The sequence below is a fragment of the Gavialis gangeticus genome, unplaced genomic scaffold, assembly GCF_001723915.1.
Source record: "Gavialis gangeticus isolate Ggan-Ray unplaced genomic scaffold, GavGan_comp1, whole genome shotgun sequence".
Classification (NCBI taxonomy): domain Eukaryota; kingdom Metazoa; phylum Chordata; order Crocodylia; family Gavialidae; genus Gavialis; species Gavialis gangeticus.
The window spans coordinates 59227316-59247027 of NW_017728995.1; the positions used below are offsets into that span (position 1 = coordinate 59227316).

The 19712-nt window shown below is 42.4% G+C and overlaps 1 protein-coding gene across 3 annotated transcripts in view; it reads right to left on the reverse strand.

The window, feature by feature from the left end:
- LOC109288223 (beta-galactoside alpha-2,6-sialyltransferase 1-like) overlaps positions 1 to 19712 on the reverse strand; it is a 148327-nt gene that overhangs the window by 67946 nt on the left and 60669 nt on the right. The window contains exon 1 of one of the 3 annotated variants that reach the window (XM_019503684.1): positions 2878 to 3015. The exons of the other annotated variants lie outside the window; for them this stretch is intronic. The gene's annotated coding sequence lies outside the window, so the exon portion shown is untranslated. Of the gene's footprint in view, positions 1 to 2877; positions 3016 to 19712 lie in introns of those variants that run through there. 3 annotated transcript variants of the gene reach the window in all.

Below are 19712 nucleotides of genomic sequence, written 5' to 3' on the forward strand. Positions count from 1 at the left end.
TGTTATTCAAGTCAGTTAATGTCTAAGATAACATTGCCAAGAAATCCAAGATCAATGCTTCCTGCTCAAATCTATTAAGATTCTTGCCTCTGGTCAAACTACCATTTCACTAGCAAAGATGTTTGACAAACACTGGAAAACATTTATAAATGTTGCAAACTTTAAGAAACCTGCCATGAAATACTAGCAACAACATAAGAAACTTCTGTAAACCTACAATGCACTGAGAGTACACCAATGGGAAGCTTCATTAAATTTCTGGCTGAAAGCAATGATTCTACTGTAGGGCTTTGTTCAATTCCTAAAGTTGATCTTAGATGAACAGCAATTTAGGATACTATACCAGAAATCAAAGAGAGCAAGGGAGCATTCTACCATGCATCAGTCCAATGCAGCATAAGTGGATAATCACTTTTCTGTAGTCTGTACAACAGGGAAATGTTTGAATTCTGCACATGATAAAGAAACAATCACAGGAAAGCACAAAGTACATCTCGCCTTCTGCATAACGTCCAGTGGAGCACAATGAGACAAACACAGAAGAGATGCCAGCAAACTAAAAGTATCTGTGGCATTTACATCAATGCCTGCCACTTGGAAACATGAGATATAGAGATGGTCAGATGATGGTTGCAGTCTCCATACATGTGGCTGCCCTCAGGTATGTTGCTTTTGGAATGAACAAGAAGATGGCAGGTGATTTGATGACCTATTTGCAGAGGACCTACATATTGATTCAGGCCCTTCTTGAGCCTGCCTTAGGTCCATCTGGAACCAGATGTGACACACTAGACTGTGCTTTCCTACTCCAGAAACACCTAGGGGTTGGTAGGAAAATCACAGAAAATTAGGGTAGGAAGGGACCTCAGGGGGTCATCTAGTCCAAACCCCTGCTCAAAGTAGGACTATCCCCAACTAGATCATTACAGCGAGGGCTGTGTCAAGCCAGACCTTAAAAACGTCTAAGGATGGAGATTTCAATACGTCTCTAGGTAACCCATTCCAGTGCTTCACCACCCTACTAGTGAGAAAGTTTTTTCCTAATATCCAATGTAAACCTCCCTTGCTGCAACTTGAGACCATTGCTGCTTGTTCTGTCATCTGCCACCACTAAGAACAGTCCAGTTCCATCCTCTTTGGAACCTCCTTCAGGTAGTTAAAGGCAACTATCGAATTCCCCCTCAGTCTTCTCTTGTGCAGACTAGATGAGATACAATAAATATCACCATTTCAGTTTCTCTGGATCAATGCAAGAAGTCATTTTTCTGGCCCAGGCCTAGGCCCAGAGAAAGAAGCATCTCCTACCTAAATATGCTGCTTTATACAGTGCAAGTCTCTCTTCCTTGCATAAAACCCCCATACCATTTCCACATGTCCTACACACAAGAACAAGTGTGCCTGAAGGCTGTATACACTCACACAGCCTCACGACATTACAAGATGCACTTGCGACTCTTGATACTGAGCAAAGACTAAATTTGCCCAGTATCTGTTGTTTCATATATCATGCTGTATACAATTATTATTCATATTACCTGTAGCACTTAGAAGGTCTCATCACAGAGCATATTCTGTTGTGACAGATACTGTACAAAATACAGACCTAAAACACCCTGACATTCTGTGCCATGCAGAACTCTCAGCCTAAGACAAGAAACCACAATTGTATACACACAAATGGGGGAAGCGAAAAAAGAAATAAACATCATCGTTGCAATAAGCAATGGTTTTGTCATGCCAGCAGCCTAGCCACTATCACATATTTTTGCAAGTTTGAAAGAAAGAGCGAGCTTTAATGGAAGACTTAAAAGAAAACAGTGCTGTAGCTTTGACGTGTTAATTAAGGACCTCTTCCCTTGCACAGAGAGTAGCCCAAGAGAAAGCTCAGAATTGAAAATGTAACAAGTGGGTGAGGAAGGCTGGCAGCATTGGCCAACCTAGTCTAAAGTTTGCATTTCAAGAGCAAATGAAAGATGATGGGCAGCATGAAGATAAGTTGTGAACAGCTTAAAAGAGTACCTGGACAAAAGTGGTAGCAGTGTAGATGGCTAGGAAAGGCCATAACACATTGAGATGCTATGAAGAAGGAATCTGCAAGATTTAGACATGGCTGCACTGTCCATAATTATCAGGAAGAAAATGGTGGGGGAATGGCTTAAATCAAAAGCTGGACATCTAAAAGGAGGTGTGCAAGAGAGAACTCCAAGTGGAAATCCATGCTAAACGGGCCTTAATCTGCAGCCAGGTCAAGACCCTAACTCCCTTTCCTTGCTGCAACAGTTCTCATTTGTCAAATTTTCATTTCTAAGTTTGCACCTGTAAAACAGACAGCAGGGGAATATTAGAGGATCTGCATGTGCCTGGCTTGCATCAAAGAATGAACAACTAGTTGTAATTATAATTGTAGTCAAATGAGAGGACAAAAATGCAAAAGCCAGGTTGCACTTTTGAAAGAACCATTTATGGGCAAATAGTGCTCAGGCTGAGCCATAAAAATGTATCTACAAAATTAAGGCTCAACCATGAAAACCTATTCTTATGTAGGATCAAGCCTTTGGTAATTTAACAACACAATTATTTGAGAACACAGTACATCATCAAAATATTGTCCAGGGGCTTGAGTGGCACAGGTGCTAAAGGTGCATAGTTGATAGCCTACAGGTTGCAAGTTTGAGGCCACAGCAAAAGAGCTCATAGCACAGCCCTGCCAGATTCCAATGAATCTGTGAATTCTGCTAAACACCTTGTCACAACAAGGACACGGAAAGGAAAACATTGTCCAAATATTCCAGTAACAAACTGCTGTTCCAGTAACAAGCTATATATGTCCAGCAAAACAGAGTTTTCTGTATATTAACTGTACTGTTACTGCACTACCTGTTGTTGGAAGACACTTGAAACAGAGCAACAGCTGGTCATTTTCAAGTATTGGCAGGTTTTGTCTAGTAATGACATGAAGCTGCATTTGTTTACGAAGCCAGAACCTTTAGAGCGATGAGTAGTTTAATAAAAGTCAGGGACCACCTTCAAAAACAGAAAAATGCATTACAAATTTGTGTAAGTGTCACAGGGGACCAGCAAGAGCATTTTTAGTACCTGCTGTAGTCTTGCAAAGTAAGAACTCCAAATCTTGGGTCACCTCTAGCAGCAAAGAATAAATATCTATTGAAATGAAGGCGAATGATTCAGATTTTGCCTGTGAGAAAAGCCAATCGTCACCCATTATCTTTCTCAGCAAGAAATTAAGCTTAAATCTCACAGCTAAGTTCAAAACCAGCCAGCAACTTGCACGTTTCTGGCCCAGCAAAAATAACAAAATTATTCTGCATACTGGAATTACTCTTAAAATAAACCATATATAAAATTTGAGTGGAACTGGCATTTTTTTTTAATCATCTTTTTAAGGATGCTCTGTGAAGGCCTTAGGGACTGGGCCTTCCTCAGAAAGGCTTTGCTCTGCAAATATCTCATTGCAAGTTCACCAAAATGAAGTTTTATTTCCGGATCTCCTCTCTTTGGCTCATCAGCACAAAAACAGAAACAGAAAACTTTTCTATTCTCAATCCTAAAACTACTTTTCATAATATTGCTATTTGTATGGGGTACTAGCAGCTGAGGGATCATTATAGAGTGCTGAACAAACACAAATGATCTAAAATAGACCATTTCCTGCTTATAAAAAGGAAGTGCATCTCTATGCCAAGGAAACTCAGTGAAAGAGAATGTGAACCTTTACAAGCCATTACTGTTCTGCAAAGTTACAGATGACTGACTTTAACATTACTGTAAAAATCAAACTGTAGTCACATGAATGTATCTGTTTGTAAGATTAATTCTTAAACTATTTTTAAAATCCAGATAAAATCTTAATCAATATAAAATTTTTAAAATGTAATCAATAGGATAGATTTTCAACACATGTTCCTCCTAACCCTTCCCATAGAGTAGTTGTTTAAATTCAAATACCTCCTCACATTCAAACTGCAACAAAGCATTTAAAAAGAAACAAATTCCAAGAATAACATTCTTCAACAGGAGAAAATATTCATTGCCTTCACTTACAGTTTTACATTTAACTAGGGGTTATTAGTCACTTGAAATACTAAAGGAATATTATTGTAGTGTTAGAATGACGTAGCTGTGCAAGAAATTGCATGAAAATCCAGGATTTTTTTCAGGTTGTATCTTTTATTGGACCAACTATACACAGACACCTCTCAGCATTAGCTACCATATCACATGCCTAGAATCCATGGGGCTGGGGTCTGTGCCATGGGAGATGGGAGGGAGGAGAGAGGGGAGAATCCTTGCTTGAGCATCGCAGAAAACCAGGCAGACCCTGCTGTGCCTTCAGTCTCCCCTGGAGCTCTGGCTAGGGAGGAGAGGGGCAGAGCCAGCCTGTTCTCTGGAGCAGATAGCATGTCCTAGCTAAGCTAGGTGTGGCATGCTACCACACAGGAGACCAGGGGTTCTTGAGCTGGACCCCTCTTCTATAAACAGGAAGGAGATAACAGCAGGTGGCACTATGTGGGAGACTGGCAATCCTTCACTATCACAGCTCAGCTCCATTCATCTAGCAAGATTGAAAAGCATATCCCTCCACCAGTCTTCAGGGAAATAAGGGGTTTGTTTATAGTGATTTATTAATAGACAGCCCTCTATATTATATGCTCATACAAAAAGTATCTATACACACTCGCATGCATTTTAAATGAAAAAGCAACAATTCCCTGTAACTTATTTTTAAGCATCTGTAACTGGGTTTAACTGTTTGGGGAGATTGACTGGAAGTCTTTTGTGTTGCTATGGCATTCGTTAAATCAATGACATTTTCTAAGGTTAATGTTTCCCAAATTTCCTCAAACTATTTATTTAACCTTGGGGTGTCTTTTCTTTTTGTTGCGGTTATCAGTGATCCCATGGGAAAATGAAAGATTCCCTAGCCTGTATTTTCATTTCACTCAGAGGTCTACAAGAGTCACTGACTAATTCTACAGTAGCATAATACCTGTAAAAACTTCAAATAATAGGCACCTACCCATTTTTTGCTTGAGCTTTTCCATGGCCTTCCCCATTCACTATGTAGGGTAATCACTGCTGTGTTCAGGATCTTCAGCTACTAGGAGTCACCTTTCTCTGTACAGGAACAACTTGCCCATTCATGCTTAATAGGAGACCCAAGTGTTTAGCACAATGGGACCCACTCCCTGAATGAAACTTCCAAGTGTTATCCTAATAGGGATGCTGATAAAGTGCTGTTTTGTAAGGCAGTGAGGAAATGAGCATATCTTTCAAAAAGTGAGAGACTACTGCACAGCAAAACATCCTTTGTTCATTTCTGTTCACCACTGTAGTTCAGCTTAAGTCAAAATACTTAAGGGTCCACTGGGTTTAAATGTATAGGAACACATTTGAGGATGACACTTTAGTTAAGGGCACATCTGATGGTAAAACAAAAAATTCCCATTGTAAGAGCTCTGCCTAAAGCAGCAGCCTTTGAGGCACCCTTCATTAAGCTCAAGGCACCTCTGAGAAAGTGCTAGCTCTTGGCTTTCACTTGTTTTTTTGGCCATGGAAAAATAATAAGATCAATTCTTCTGTTGCAAATAACTAAGAAAGACCACAACAGCTAGGAACAGTACTTGCACATAAACTGGTTTAAGTGATCAGAAATTGATCGCCCCCAGCTGCCAGGAGGGACTTTTCCATCCACAGCAGCAAGAAGCCAGGCAGATTTCCCTCCCCACCCCTTAGCTAGGGGAATTGACTCAGCTTCCAGTTGGGATGGGAGAAGTAATGCCCCCACTGTGAGCTCTCCCCCTCCGCTAGGCACAGCAGGGAGAGGCAAGTCCTGCCCCCACTTTCTCCACAACTGACCTATTGGAGACTAAGGAGGGGGCACGACTGGGGTAATCACACATCTCCAGCTCTTTGCATTGGCTGGCAGGCATGTTCTAGTACCCCTGGCACCTGGTATGGGCCACTGCAGGGGTCTGGCTGCCTTTCACTTTTGAAAAGCAAACATCAGTTCACTTTCTTATCCGTTCAATCTAAGCAGTTTACAGGAACCCACAAGGATTGAATCAATGCAGCCTTAGGCTTTTTGACTGTCTGTACTTAGCCAACAGGTCAGGATGTTTATAAAACACTTTAGATCCCTGTTTGAAATCTCTGGGTTTATTTTGTGAATTATATGTAGGTGTTTGTACCCAGTTGCACCCTTAAAAGGATCTCACAGCACCTCAGGGTGTCATTGAACCCTGGTTGACACTCACTGGCCTAAAAGAATAAGAACTTCATGTAAAAAGATACATTTTGGATTTTCCTTCTATATTCAAATTGATCTAGATCTGCTGCTACTTTTTAAAAATGTTTAAGGTGCTATGTTAATAACATTGTGTTACAACTTATGCTTTCTTTGCATACATAAGCATTGTCACAGCCCCTGTTGCACTTTGACAATAGATATAGACAGGCAACTGTCACGGTGTGTATGTAAGAGGTCTAGTCAGGTGCCTGATGAATTTGATTGTGGCTGACAAGCCCAATTCAAGAGTGACACAGCTTGTTACAAGTTTCACAGATCCATGTGTTGGAATCAAAGTCCAAGTTTACAGCATGCTGCTTTCTCCTTTCTCGCTTTTATTCCATCCTTTGGATCAAAACAGCTTCATATTGTGATGTACCCAGTACCAAATATTCCCTCTAAGTCAGACAGATTCTGCACACTCCTCCCAGATTTCTCCATTAATGTTGAACAACTTCATATCATTTTTACATGTCATGGTACTTCCATAAAGGGTGATCCTGCTTTCTAGAACCATCACAAATCTTTCTGTACAACAGGGGTACGCAACGTGTTTTGGCTGGAGTGCCAAAAAACGCCACAATGCCTACCTTGGAAGGTGCCGGAGTGCCGACATGCCAGAAAAACAAAATGAGAGCAGGGGGTACATAGCAGGATGCCCTGCTTGTGCCCCTTGCTCCCTACCCAAAACCCCTGTGCCCCCCCACCCTGCTCATGACCCATGTGGCAAGGGCAGCACAGCAGGGAGCACTGCCAGTATGTGCTGCCTCCCTGGAGCCCAGGGCCAGGTCTGGGGCTGGTAGGCAGCTGGGGCCGGGGCCAGGGTGGAGAGGCAGCAGATGTTTGCAGCTGGCCCAGGCTTTGGGTAACTGCTGCTAGCCACGGAACCCGGGCTGCTTGCACCACGGCTTCCATGGGAACAGCCCAGGCTCCATGGCTATCAGCAGCTACCCAGAGCCAGGGCCAGCTGCAGCCAGGAGGCTACAAACAGCTGCTGCCCTCCCAGCCCCGGCGGGCAGTTGTGGCTCCCAGCTGGCAGCAGCTACCCAGAGCTGGGGCCAGCTGCAGCCAGGAGGCTGCAAACAGCTGTTGCCTCCCCAGCCCCAATGTTTGCCAAGGAAAATGGCCTCACATGCCATGCTCAGCATGTGTGCCAGGGGTTGCCTACCCCTGCTGTACAAAATATTCTTGAAGATACTGTCTCCTCCCATTCTCTTGACATGCTTAAGCCTTCACAACCTCTTCTTCCTGATAGTGGTTTCTAAATGTGTTGCTCTTGCATGCTCCAGCACCTCAGTGTTTGGTATTTGTCTTCCCACTATATTTTCATGATCTTACACAGGCATTTCATGTGAAAGCTGTTCAATTTCTTGATGTGCCTACTACATGCAGTCCATGTTTCTGAATCATAAATCAGGGATGACAGCACACAAGTCTTGTAAATTGTGCCTTCACCTTACTTGATAATTTGAAGTTATTCCACACGTTTCTATAATAACCCCAAATTCTTAGCTGTTTTTCTGATTCTGTTAATCCAGCCTGAAGGTCAAGATCCCTGCTGACTGTAGAACCCAGGTAACAAAAGCTGTACAGGTGCTTTGTTAATTGAATTCATCAGCTAGTTTATTGATGTTATTTGCCCTGGCCAGTGAATAGAGACAGACAAAGTAGACTCAGTGCTGAGGCTAAACCTGAGACAAGGGAAAGACTTTCCCCAAAAGTTGCTGTTACTCTGAGAAAAAGATCACGCCAGCCTTACACCTCCACCTGGTGACTACTCCTACTATTATTTTTACATACTAAGAATAAGAGTTAACCCAGGAACTGGTAATCCAACATGAGGTCAGGAACATAAACCTTGTCCATATGAGGAATAGGAATCATTATTTGTATTCTAGAGGTCTAAGCCAGATCAAAAAGTGGCTTGCAGAGGAGACTGAGTTCATCTGAGAAGAGGGGGTTCAAATTTTAAAGAAACAAATAATGGAAGGGAAGTTCAGAATGCTTCCAAAGATAAGGGAAGAACCAGAGCTCCAGAAACAAACACCTTACAGGCATGCCTATTCTAAGCATTTAGAATTCCCTCCCAGGGATATAAAACATAACCTAAGCAGAGTATTGCATAGATGGGGCAGGGTGGCACTGTTTTAGAGACTAACTGGTTCAGAAAGGCATAAGCTCTGGTAGGAAACAGCCTACTGGGTCAGATGCTATAAAAACTAGAATAAACTTGAAATTCCCACGCTCTTTCTAAATAAGCAATACTTGTGTCATTATTACAGAAAAGTAGTAACTTTGGTTTTATTATTAACTCTCTGATAAGGTTATAAACGCCCCATCTATAAACTCACCAGAGGGGACCAGTGGAAAAAAAGTGAGGCTCTGTTCCCCTGGGGCACCACCTGGAATAAGGAATAATGGCCACAAATTGATTGAGAGGAGGTTCAGGCTTGATATCAGGAGGCATATTTCTTTACAGTTAGGGCTGCCAGGCTCTGGAATAGGCTCCCAAGGGAAGTGGTGCTCTCCCCAATCTTGGGGGTCTTCAAGTGGGGGTTGGATAGATATCTGGCTGGGGTATTATGATCCCAGCACTCATTCCTGCCCAGGGCAGGGGGCTGGACTTGATGATATGTTCAGGTCCCTTCCGACCCCAGAAATTACAAGGTTAGAATTGAAAATGGTAGTACATTTGCCAGCTCATAAAACATCTCTCTCTCAAGAATTCAGAGAACTATAAGCAGAACTATTTAATTCTACCCTTAGCAGGTCCAGTCAATCCCAACAGAAAATGCAAAACCATGTTTCTAGATCTCAGGTCTTAACCTTGTAAATGAATAAACAATGAATATCAGTGGCTCCTAGCAGGCTTAAAGTGCTTTTGAAAAGCTTAGTGTTGAATGAAAATAAACAGCTGTTGAGCAGCACATTTACTGAAGAGAGGAAGAGGCTCACTTTTTAAGTGACGAGAATGCGGCTAAATTTAATTTAAGAGAAGTTGAAGTGACAAGCCACAGAACAACAACTTATCTATTTTGATTTTAGAAGAATAAAATGTTCTATTAGTATTGCATAAATTGAAAAAACAGGTGGCAGAAGAGATATGCCAAAATGACACAGCTGAAAAAAATAACCGTCAAAGAAAGCAGGAGAGACAGATAACCCATCCAGTGGAAAAAAAGCACAGATGTCAACAAAGTTAAAAAAGAACAGTGAAATCAATGGCCCTCACAACTGACTGTCAGCACTTCCTTACCTCTGGTTTCAGAATCTGCAATTCACTCACAGATTTGTTCTTGGGGGGGAGGGGGGGGGAGGGTGTTCTTTTTCTTTTTACGTTTACCAGCCCGTTTCCTTCTCCGTGGTCACATCTACACATGCACATTTACTGCACAGTAATTTAAGCTACTGAGCAGTAACTGAAGAATACTGCACCGTGCAGTATTTTTGTGCACATCCATACTGTACAGTAACTATGACAGCTTAGCCAAATTAGGCATAAATTGCAGGTATAAAATTTATGCCCGATTAGTTACTGCACAGTAACACACATGTTCACGCTTTGCTGAGCAGTAACACTGTGTGTGTGGACTGAATTTTTAACAGTGTTGACTGCACTTTAGCAGTTGCGTATGTAGATGACAACATAAAAACCGCTATTAAGCGCGCATGTAGACATGCCCTGTTAGGCTTAAAACACCCTGTTCTACTTTTGCAATAGCAAAAGCAGAACAGGGCTTATTCTTATAACCTCAGCACATTTAAACAAAAGACAGTAAGTCCAAATGGACTAGTTATTTCTAAAGAATAGCAAGGAAAACATCACTTGGAAACAAGAACCCAAGATTGATTTCTACAGTTTGGTCTAGTTATAACTCCACTTGAAAACTCACATATGTACCAAGGAAATAGAAAAAAAAATTTGAAGAGGCTTATTCAACTTCACAGAAATGATTAGAGCTCAGGAATTCCTCCTTCCCCATCTGTTAGGCTACATCATTTTCTCTAAGTTACAGTGTCAAGAACAACCAAGCTCCCCCATTCAACAGAGAACTAAAATTATTGCCACAGGGCGCATCTACACATTCATTAATGTGCAGTAGTTACTGTGCATTTAGTTTAGTACTTACTTAAGAACTATACTAACTAAATCCGCAGTAACTTCAATTACTGCGCAGTAATGCCAGCGCATGGTTTTTCTGTGACACTTACTGTGCAGTAGCCTAATAACACTGCACAGTAGCATATTAGCATGGGGCATGCTACTGTGCAGTAAATGTCTTGTATAGATGTGCCCACGAGTATTATCTTTCTCCTTTGTATTATTCCAATACGGTTCATAGAAATGAAGTGTTCTCTCCATACTACCATATGCTTGCCTCTTGTGTAATACAGGTGGCTCAATAAACTTTAAGTTAAAAAAAAAGAAAGACAATGGAAGTTTAACAAGTCTGACCTCCACAGAACAAGTGTAATCAGTAAATGTATTAAGCTTCCTTACTATGCTGCTTTCTTTGATAAGATAATAATAGTCAACTTGTTAAAGTAAATAGATAACAAAGAAAGTAATGTGAACAGTAGTTATATACCTGGCTGGTAACTGGTATGAAATTACATTTTACTTACAACCTGAATAAGTGATATTTAAATATATAGGCATACCTTGTTTTATTGCGCTTTGCTTTATTGCGCTTCGCAGATATTGCATTTTTTACAAATTAAGGCAAGACCCTCCACCAGCAAAAAGATGACAACTTGCTGAAGGCTCAGATGATGGTTAGCATTTTTTAGCAATAAAGTATTTTTTAATTAAGGTATGTACATTGTTTTTTTAGACATAATGCTATTGCACACTTAATAGACTACAGTATAGTGTAAACATAACTTTTATATGCACTGGGAAACCAAAAAATTCGTGTGACTCGCTTTATTGTGATATTTGCTTTATTGCGGTGGTCTGGAACCGAACCCGCAATATCTCCGAGGTATGCCTGTACTTTCACACATTGACAACCAGGGAGACATCAGAGGATCCATCTAATTAATATTTCAGTTCTCTATTTACACAGTGGGGCACTAAACATTGGACAGAAAGATTGAACGAAGGACTTCAAGAATGAATTTCCAATAGGGGAGTCAGTGTTTATAGAGAGGTTTGATAGATTGACGTGGCACAGATGTGGAGCTCAGGCCTTGCATGTGCAAGGCACAGATGTGGAGCTCAGGCCTTGCATGCGTCTGTGGAGCAAAGAGAAGGTGGCATGCTCTGTACCTATGGGAGGGTACCTTGCACCACTCAAGCTACTCTGGCATCCAGCTGAAGCAGATCCCAAGGCTACTGCTGGCAGCTTTTGAGGGCATGAAGTGAAAGGAAATGTGGAATTCCTCCTGTGTAATGCAATATCAGTGGGAGAGCCAGGTATTTGTGCAGAGTATCCACAGTACTGCTACTGCCATTGTCTTATTGTTTCTGGAGCACAGTCAATGCATTTGGTCTTGTACAACACATGGAAAAATATGGCTCTTATCCCAATTATGATGCATCCCATGTGCTAACTTTAAGCAGCGAGCCACATTCTGGGAGAGGGAGGGCTGAAAAGAGAAGCAGATAGAGGAATTCTGGCCAATTCAGACTCAGTTCCTCCACAGGCTCTGGGAAAGGGCATGACATGATGAAGCAGCAGCTCTGCCTTCATTTGGAAGAAAGCAGCATGGAACTGTGTCTCATGCTGGGTTTACAGCACTGAGCAATGCGGGGAAGAGAGGGGTCAGACCACAAGCTCATCTTTGCTCTATCACCCGGGGCGGGTGCATGCAGCCATGCTCCCTGACTGTATGACTGCCATGGCATAAGGACAGAATTATGGCTTGTTGTCCTTCTGCATTCTCACAGGGCCAGCCACAGGCTAGTCCTTAGACAAAAATACAGTGCACTGTGTATCAGAACAAGAAAATCAACAGAACAGCCTGTTCTTAAATGAGGGCTCTTAAGTATACTTGTGCTTTTTCATGGGTGGATTACCATTGAGAGGGACTGAATAGTTAGGACTGGACAAAGGCCAGATGCTCAGCTGTTGTGGTCTGGCATGGATCCATTCTAAAACAGCTATATAAGCTGCAGAATGGAGCCTGCCAAATCTATATTACTAGCAATGATGCCAAGGAGTAAAGAGCTAGCCTTGCCTCCCCGAGTCCCAAACTGACTGCAGGACTGGCTGTTCAGAAAGGCTTCAGCTCACAGGCAAAGCACAATCAGCAAGGCACTGGATAGGGAACCCCATGGTGTCATTCTTACAGTGGCCTTTCACAGCAGAATTGTATTTTAACAGTAAACTCCTTACAAGGAGTTCAAGCAAACAAAAGGATTCCTTTTGTACAGGGATTGAAAAGGAAATAGTGGTTTATGGTTTTCAGGTAAAGATTTTATTAGTTTTACTCTGTCTCTCTCTCAGACATTACCAACAGAACACAGGGAAATCATAAAGGCTTTTCTGATTCCCTCCAGAATAGAATTCAATTTCAAATTGCCACTGGGTCTGCTTTTAACATTCAAGGTAAGGCCACGTTTTAACAACTGCTTGTTTTTTTAATTGCTTTTTTTCTGGAAGTCTGCAAATCAACTCAAAAACCATCCATTATTTGAATAAATCTTTTCAATAAGAAAACACTTCTTGCAATACCTTCTTTACACATCATTTAATAAGATTTCCAACTTTTCTTAAAAATAACACGTTTGTGCATACACATCATTCTGAAAAGTTATGGGTTGCTTATTATTACAGCTTACAATGGGTTTTAAAAAAATGCCCAGCATTAGCTGAATTGTTACCATCAACACCAATAGCAAAACTCCCATTCCTTCAATCAGAGCATATGCAGGTCAAAGCTGAGCACTTGTGATGCTCTTCTACCCATCCCAAGAATCCTGCGACTACTGTCTTTGAGTGCAACATTACACCTTACTTACAAAAATAACAGTTTACCTTAGAAAGATGCAATTTCCCCTCTCATTTTACATGTTTTTCTTTAGAAAATAAGAATGCTGTTTTGTCACAATAAAATTTTCCAGGATAGATATCTTTATTTTGCATGAATGTAACATGTTGTGACAATACTCAACTTTTAGCCTCCTGTCTGTATCCCGCAAAATGTATAATTAAAAGACTATTAAGTATACATCCTTACAAATACAAGATATTTACGGAATTGTTTGCCCATTGATCTAAAACCAAGGGCTAGCAACACAGTCCATGAACTGGATTCAGCTCACAAAGAGATATGATCTGGTGGCAGGTGGAATCAGCAGCAGTGGTAGAGGGACCAAAAGGGTAGCCACAGCATCTGGATCAGAGGCAGCAGCTAGGTTGAAGGTGACATCCTGCTTTAGGGTTGAATCATGTTAACTTGGTCTACTATTCTTTAAAGCTTGCCAATCCCTAATCTAAACAAATAAGCACCACAAAAAGCCACTAGTATAACCGCAGTCACCTGATGCTACACATACAAAAAAAGATGCCCCTAGCTGAGAAGCACAACCACATGCCTTCAGTTACTACAGTGAAGCAGGGAATGAGGGGAGATGAGCTTATTCTCTTCTCGCACCAGTTCCTCTGGTAACTGCTTAACGGGTACCCAGTTTTAGTGGGTAATGCCCTTGACTTCAAAGACTTTTTCCCCAATTCAGTTCATGTTTTCAAAAAGATGCACCAAACTTTACAATCACTTTAGGAAAAAAAGGACAACATGAAGTACCTAGTAATATCACAAGTAAAATCTGGAAGGCACTGCACAAATGTAAGCCACTCTACTGCCTCTGTTGGGCTTTCCTATTACGAGGTGTAAGTAATAATTTATGTGCCAACTGTAGTTATACTCCAATATCAAATCTCTCCCTAGCTTTTACAGATCATTTGTTTGGTAGCCTTCCACCACTTCAAGAGGGATTTAAGAGTTGCCATTCTTGGCTCCTACTAATTGGGAAAAAAATCCAATTCCATCTGTTTCAGCAAACCTGAGGAAATGGAATAAAGGATACTACAAAAAACATGACTGGAACCTCACCTGGATGCCATTTATGGCTTTGCTATGGAAACCTGGGCCAGATTCTATTCTTTGATGAAAACATATGTAATTCCTAATTAAATCAATGGGAGTTTGACATACAAGGTGAAATCCTAGATATAGGAGAGTCAGTGCGAAAGCTCTCATTGAATTAGATCCTACTAAAATCAAAAAGTGCTAAAGTCAATAGAGCTAGGGACAGACATTACACATAAACTGGTTTAAGTGATCAGAAACTGGTTTAAACCTGTAACAGACCAGATGTTTAGTGCACATAAACCAGTCTGAAAATGGCTAAAACTGGTTTGAGATAAACCTGGTCATTGGTGATGCGTAGGGGGAGATTGGCCGTGCACCTGCTGGAAGCACTGCTGGCTTGGTGATGACCTGCTGAAGGACCCCTCAGTCAGTGATCGGCAGCTGGGAGACCACCCCCTACTGGCAATCTGGTGCCCTCCCCCAGACCCAGGAAGTACCAGTTGCCTATGGACCGGGTTGAATGGAGTATCAGACTTAACTGATTTGGCTCAAACCAATTTATGCAATGTCTGTCCCAGACCCCTTGCTGGTTTAAATAAATCAGACTCCCCCAGCATGCTCTCTGGGCTGGGCAGGGCTCTCTGTTCCACAGCAGGGATGGCCCCTCCTCTCTCTTCCCCAGCTGCAGCTCCTGCAAGAGTACAGGCTGCTACCCCCCCTCCCCCTCCCGCCTTGCAGAGAGGTTTCTGTGTATTAGGTAGCAGACCACATGTTGGCTATGGTCCCTGCTGAATCAACAGGTAGAATCAACAGGCAGAATCAAGAGGAAGCTGGTAATGTCCCTCTGTTGTTTTCTTAATGGGGTGCTAAAACACTGAATTAGGGGTTGATCAACAGCTTTATCAATTCCCTGCTGGGCTAATCAGAGTGTCCTGCAGTAGCCTGACCATGCCCCACTCATCTCAGTGCTGTGGAAAGAAGGGAGGGCTGCTTTAACACCCCCCAGCTTGTAGCCTGAGCCACTGCAGGCTCGTGCCTGCATTTTTAGGATCTGTCTGTCCCATTATAAAACTTATTTAGCCTAGCCAGGTTAGATTAACCTGCAAAGACTGAATAAATTCAGGCTCAGGCTTTGTGAATGTCTGCCCTTAGCTCAGGAGTTTTGCCACTGATTTCAATGAGTTGTAAGTCAAGTCCACGTAGATGAAAGTAGGTTGCTTTGTTCTATGAAGTTAAGTAAGAGAGATCTTAAAAGCAGAACAAACCAAAAATTAATTTGGTTTCTCTAAGAAATCAACTGAAAAACTAGATAGGTACATTGTATAGTCCATGATAAGTGATTTACTCATTTCTTTCAATGTCATGTGCACATATCTAAATCTTGAGTGCCTGCACACAAGCACAAAGGCTGTTCTGACACACTGTAATTACAATGCATTGAGTCTGCTGGAGCTCCAGCAGCCCCCCCCCATGTCCTGTGTAATTACCATGCTCCAGCAGCCTCCCATGTCTCATGCATCAACATCCCCATGTTTTAAAATGGCAGCAGGGGTGCTTGAACTAAAGCTCACCAAATGTGCTTTAGTTCAGGTGCCCCCACCACCATTTTGAAGCACAGGAAAGCTGCAGTGCTTTAATTCAAGCAGCATGGTGGACCAGGCAGGTGGCCAGGCAGCCACCACTGCTGTTATGTGGAAGCAAGACAGATGGACTGGAGCAGGAGTCACTCCCCGCCCCATACATGGCACATCCTTGCTCCTGCACAGGAACAGCGGTGCCTGCCCAGCTGTCTGCTTGGCACACCATGTTGCTGAATCTCCCCATCAGACTCTGCTCTGGGACTTTTGACCAGCCAGCCAGGAGCAGACTACAGAAGCCGGGACTATCCCAGTTTTCCCAGGACAGAGGGTTATCCTAGTAAGTACACACCCCTGAAAAGTCTGATTTTTAAAATTAGATCTTTTGAGCAACATTTGCCATGGTGACCTTCTCCCCATTGCTACTCACATTTTCTCTCCAAATAGAAGCCTGGGGGGAAAGAGGAATCTAGTATTGAGGTCCCACAACTCAGCTGATAGATAAATCAAAATGAGTGGCCAGATCAAGAAACCAAGGCTGAGCACACATTGCTAGTAGGGCTGTGTGAAATTTCACTGGCTGTTTTGATTTGAGACTGTTTCAACTCATTTCGAGCTCAAAACAGCAAAATCAAATCAAAACAAAGGCCTTCAAAACAAAACGAAGCTAGTCAAAACGTTTCAAAAGTTTTGAAACGTTTCAAGTTTCGAAGCAGCCAGCAGCAAGGTGGTGGGAGACAGGGGAGAACCAGAGCTGTGCTCCCAGCAGCAGCCAAGAGTGCAGCCCTGGCTCTCCCCATCTCCCACTGCCCAGCTGTGGGAAGCTGATCACAGTGCAGGGGAAGGGAACTGAGCCCAGGCTCAGTTCCCTTCCCAAGTGCTGGGATCCGGCTGGGGAAAGGAACAGAGCCGAATTGCTCAGTTCCCATCCCCCACGCTAGATCAGGCTAGGGATGAGATAGGTCCCATCTCCAGCCCAATCTAGTGCTGGGGAGGGGAATTGAGCAAATCAGACTCAGTTCCCTTCCCCAGTCCCAGGAGGCAGCACTGGCTTCCCTCTCTCATCCAGCGGGCAGATTGGGGGCCCGCAGCCCCGATCTGCCTGTCAGATGAAAGAGGCTGTTTCGAGCTTCCCCATTATAGCTAACAGGTGAAATGTTGAAACAGCCTTGCTGTTTTGATGAAGCAAAATGGAACAGCTGTGTCAAATTGAAATGAAATTCAAAACCGCATTTTCATCACAACCTTGAAACTCAAGTCAAAATGGAACGGTGCCGTTTCACACGGCCCTACTTCCTAGCAGCACTTTGTTGATTAAACCTCAGTCCATCACCTGCTTAAATCAAAGGCTGTTGGCACTGACTTTAACAATCACTGGATAAATAGTTTTGCACTGCTGCACCTCACCAAGTTATCTGAGCTCTGATGCCTTCAGTCAGAACAACTACAACTGCTGCCTGATCATGCAGAGGTGGATATGACAATCACTCAAGTAATTAATTTTTAGGCCTTATACACCAAAGCTAACATTAAACTTTGCGACAGTGTTGACCAGTGTGAACTGCTGTGTGGAATGCTGCTAAGTGGACTGCTTCCTTCTTTGCTAGATTCAGTTCCTTGATGATTTTAAGTGGGTTGCTTTGTAATAATTTAACCCCCAAGTGGGAATTTGCAGTCAGGCATTAAGGCCAATCAAGAAAAGAATGAGCTTCTTGCCAAACATAGCAGAGGCAAGGGAGGAGAGGGGGACAGTCAGCCACTAGTCTCCTGCCTCTCGCCTGCTCTGCACTGCAGTTTGTGGTACAAAAGTGGGTCAACAAAAATAAAGGAGATTTTTGCAAAATGTTTTTATTTTTCAAATAAAAAACAATGACAAAATGTGCATCAAAGTTCACCAATACTGAAGCAGATCCAGGTGGGAGCACTTAGGGTGAGAGCAAGAGAGCTCAGTGTATTTTGTGTTGAGATTAACAGAGTTAAGAAGTAAATAAAATAAATAAAAACCAGACTCACCAGAATAAGTTGAGGAGGGGCAGGCACCTGCCAGGAGAGCTAGTAGAAAATGTTTTTTAAATTAAGACTTTCATCAAAAATTGTTTCCCTTGGGTATCAGGGGGAGTCTTCATTTTTCAACAAGATTCGGTCAACAGACCAGCCATGGAGATCATTACCAAAGCTATGCTATACAGGGAAACTGTGTGAGAGCAAAACATAAGCTAAAATGCAGGGAAGTAAACATCTACATACACCACAGCTTCTAGAGAAAGAGAAGTATGTTGCCAGAGAAACTAAACAGAAACAATGAAAACTTTGTACAAAAAATTGGGGATGTAGAAATAGAAAAGCCCTATAAACCCAAAATAAGGCAAAACTCCTGCCATGGGAAGCTTTTCCATTCAAGTGGCACATAAGGCAGAAACCTGGCAAAACCTCCTGGAGCTTGTGCCCACACACACCAGTGACTACTCCTGAGGCAATGCATTGGAAACAATCATAAAAAGTTTGACCAACTTGTTAGTGGTGCCTGGGAAAGGTTAAAGCAAATGCAAACAACTGCTTGCAGTTACTGCCCTGAAAATACATGCTTCCCTTAAAAATAGGTTAGGTTTTTCTTTCAGTTACATAAATTCACTGAAGTTTTATGCAGGCAATTCTGCCTTTATCTCTCTAATAAATACAGAATATCATTAGAAGTGGAGTTTTCCTCCTCACCTTCTCAAGTAAAGTAATAAGACCTGCAGCACCTAGATAAATTTAATCTTTGCTAAATGCCAGTAATACTGGGTGCTGCCAAATTTCCTGTGCTACCAGCCTGCATTACCAGACAGCCCAGACTGCCACTTCAGTTTCTCCATTTCCCAAGCGTTTACATCAAATCAGGAAGAGGTACCCACTGATGGACCCAACAGATGGATGAAGCAGAGAAACAGAGTGGGTGGAACAACAAAGTAGCAAGGGGTTAGCAGGCAAATAACAAGGAACAGCATGCACCAAGGGCAGATGGAAGCAACCTGAAGGCAGCAGAGTTTTAAAGAAAGGATTTAAAGAAAGTTGAACTGAGGAGCTTTTTGAAAGAGAGCAGGGCCTCACAGGTCAAAGACTAGGGGAAGCAAGACAGACAATTAGCTTCCTCAAAGCAAACCAGCTCCCTGTTGGAAGAGGCTGAGTGAACTATTAGATGGGAAGTGGGACTGCCAAGGATCAGACCGCTACAGAATTCCTAAGCCACCTAAGAATACAGCTTCAAACCTCATACAGGGATTAAGGGCTGTACAAGCATCTAGCTCCCTAGCAGCCTCTCCTCTTCCTACCTGGTAAGGAGCCAAATGGCCAGGGAGATGCCAGGTAGTTTTCCTCCATCTGCTAGAGATATTAGTTTGATCCATGCACACCTATGTAAAAAGGAATTTGAAAAAGTTCCTGAAATATGGGATATCCTTTATACTGAACACTAAGCAACCTTTCAACCATACCTAGGTTATGCTGTCCTGCTTGTAATCTCAGGGCTCTACTCAACCAAAGATGGTTCTCTGCTGTTTTCAAACGCACCAAGAACCTGGTATCTTGCGAGAGGCTTTTATTTGATTTGATTTGAATCATCCAGCTGTTTAGTGGAGAGAAACTATTGCTCCCACTCCCTACTGAGCTAGTGACCAGCTGGTGACATAGCCTACATAGCTAATAGCTGGAAGCAATAATAAGAAAAGTAGGGCAAAAGGAAGGAAGGAGGAATAAGAACTCATGGTAGAGGTGTAGCGAAAATAGATACTTTTCTCTATGTTTCTTTG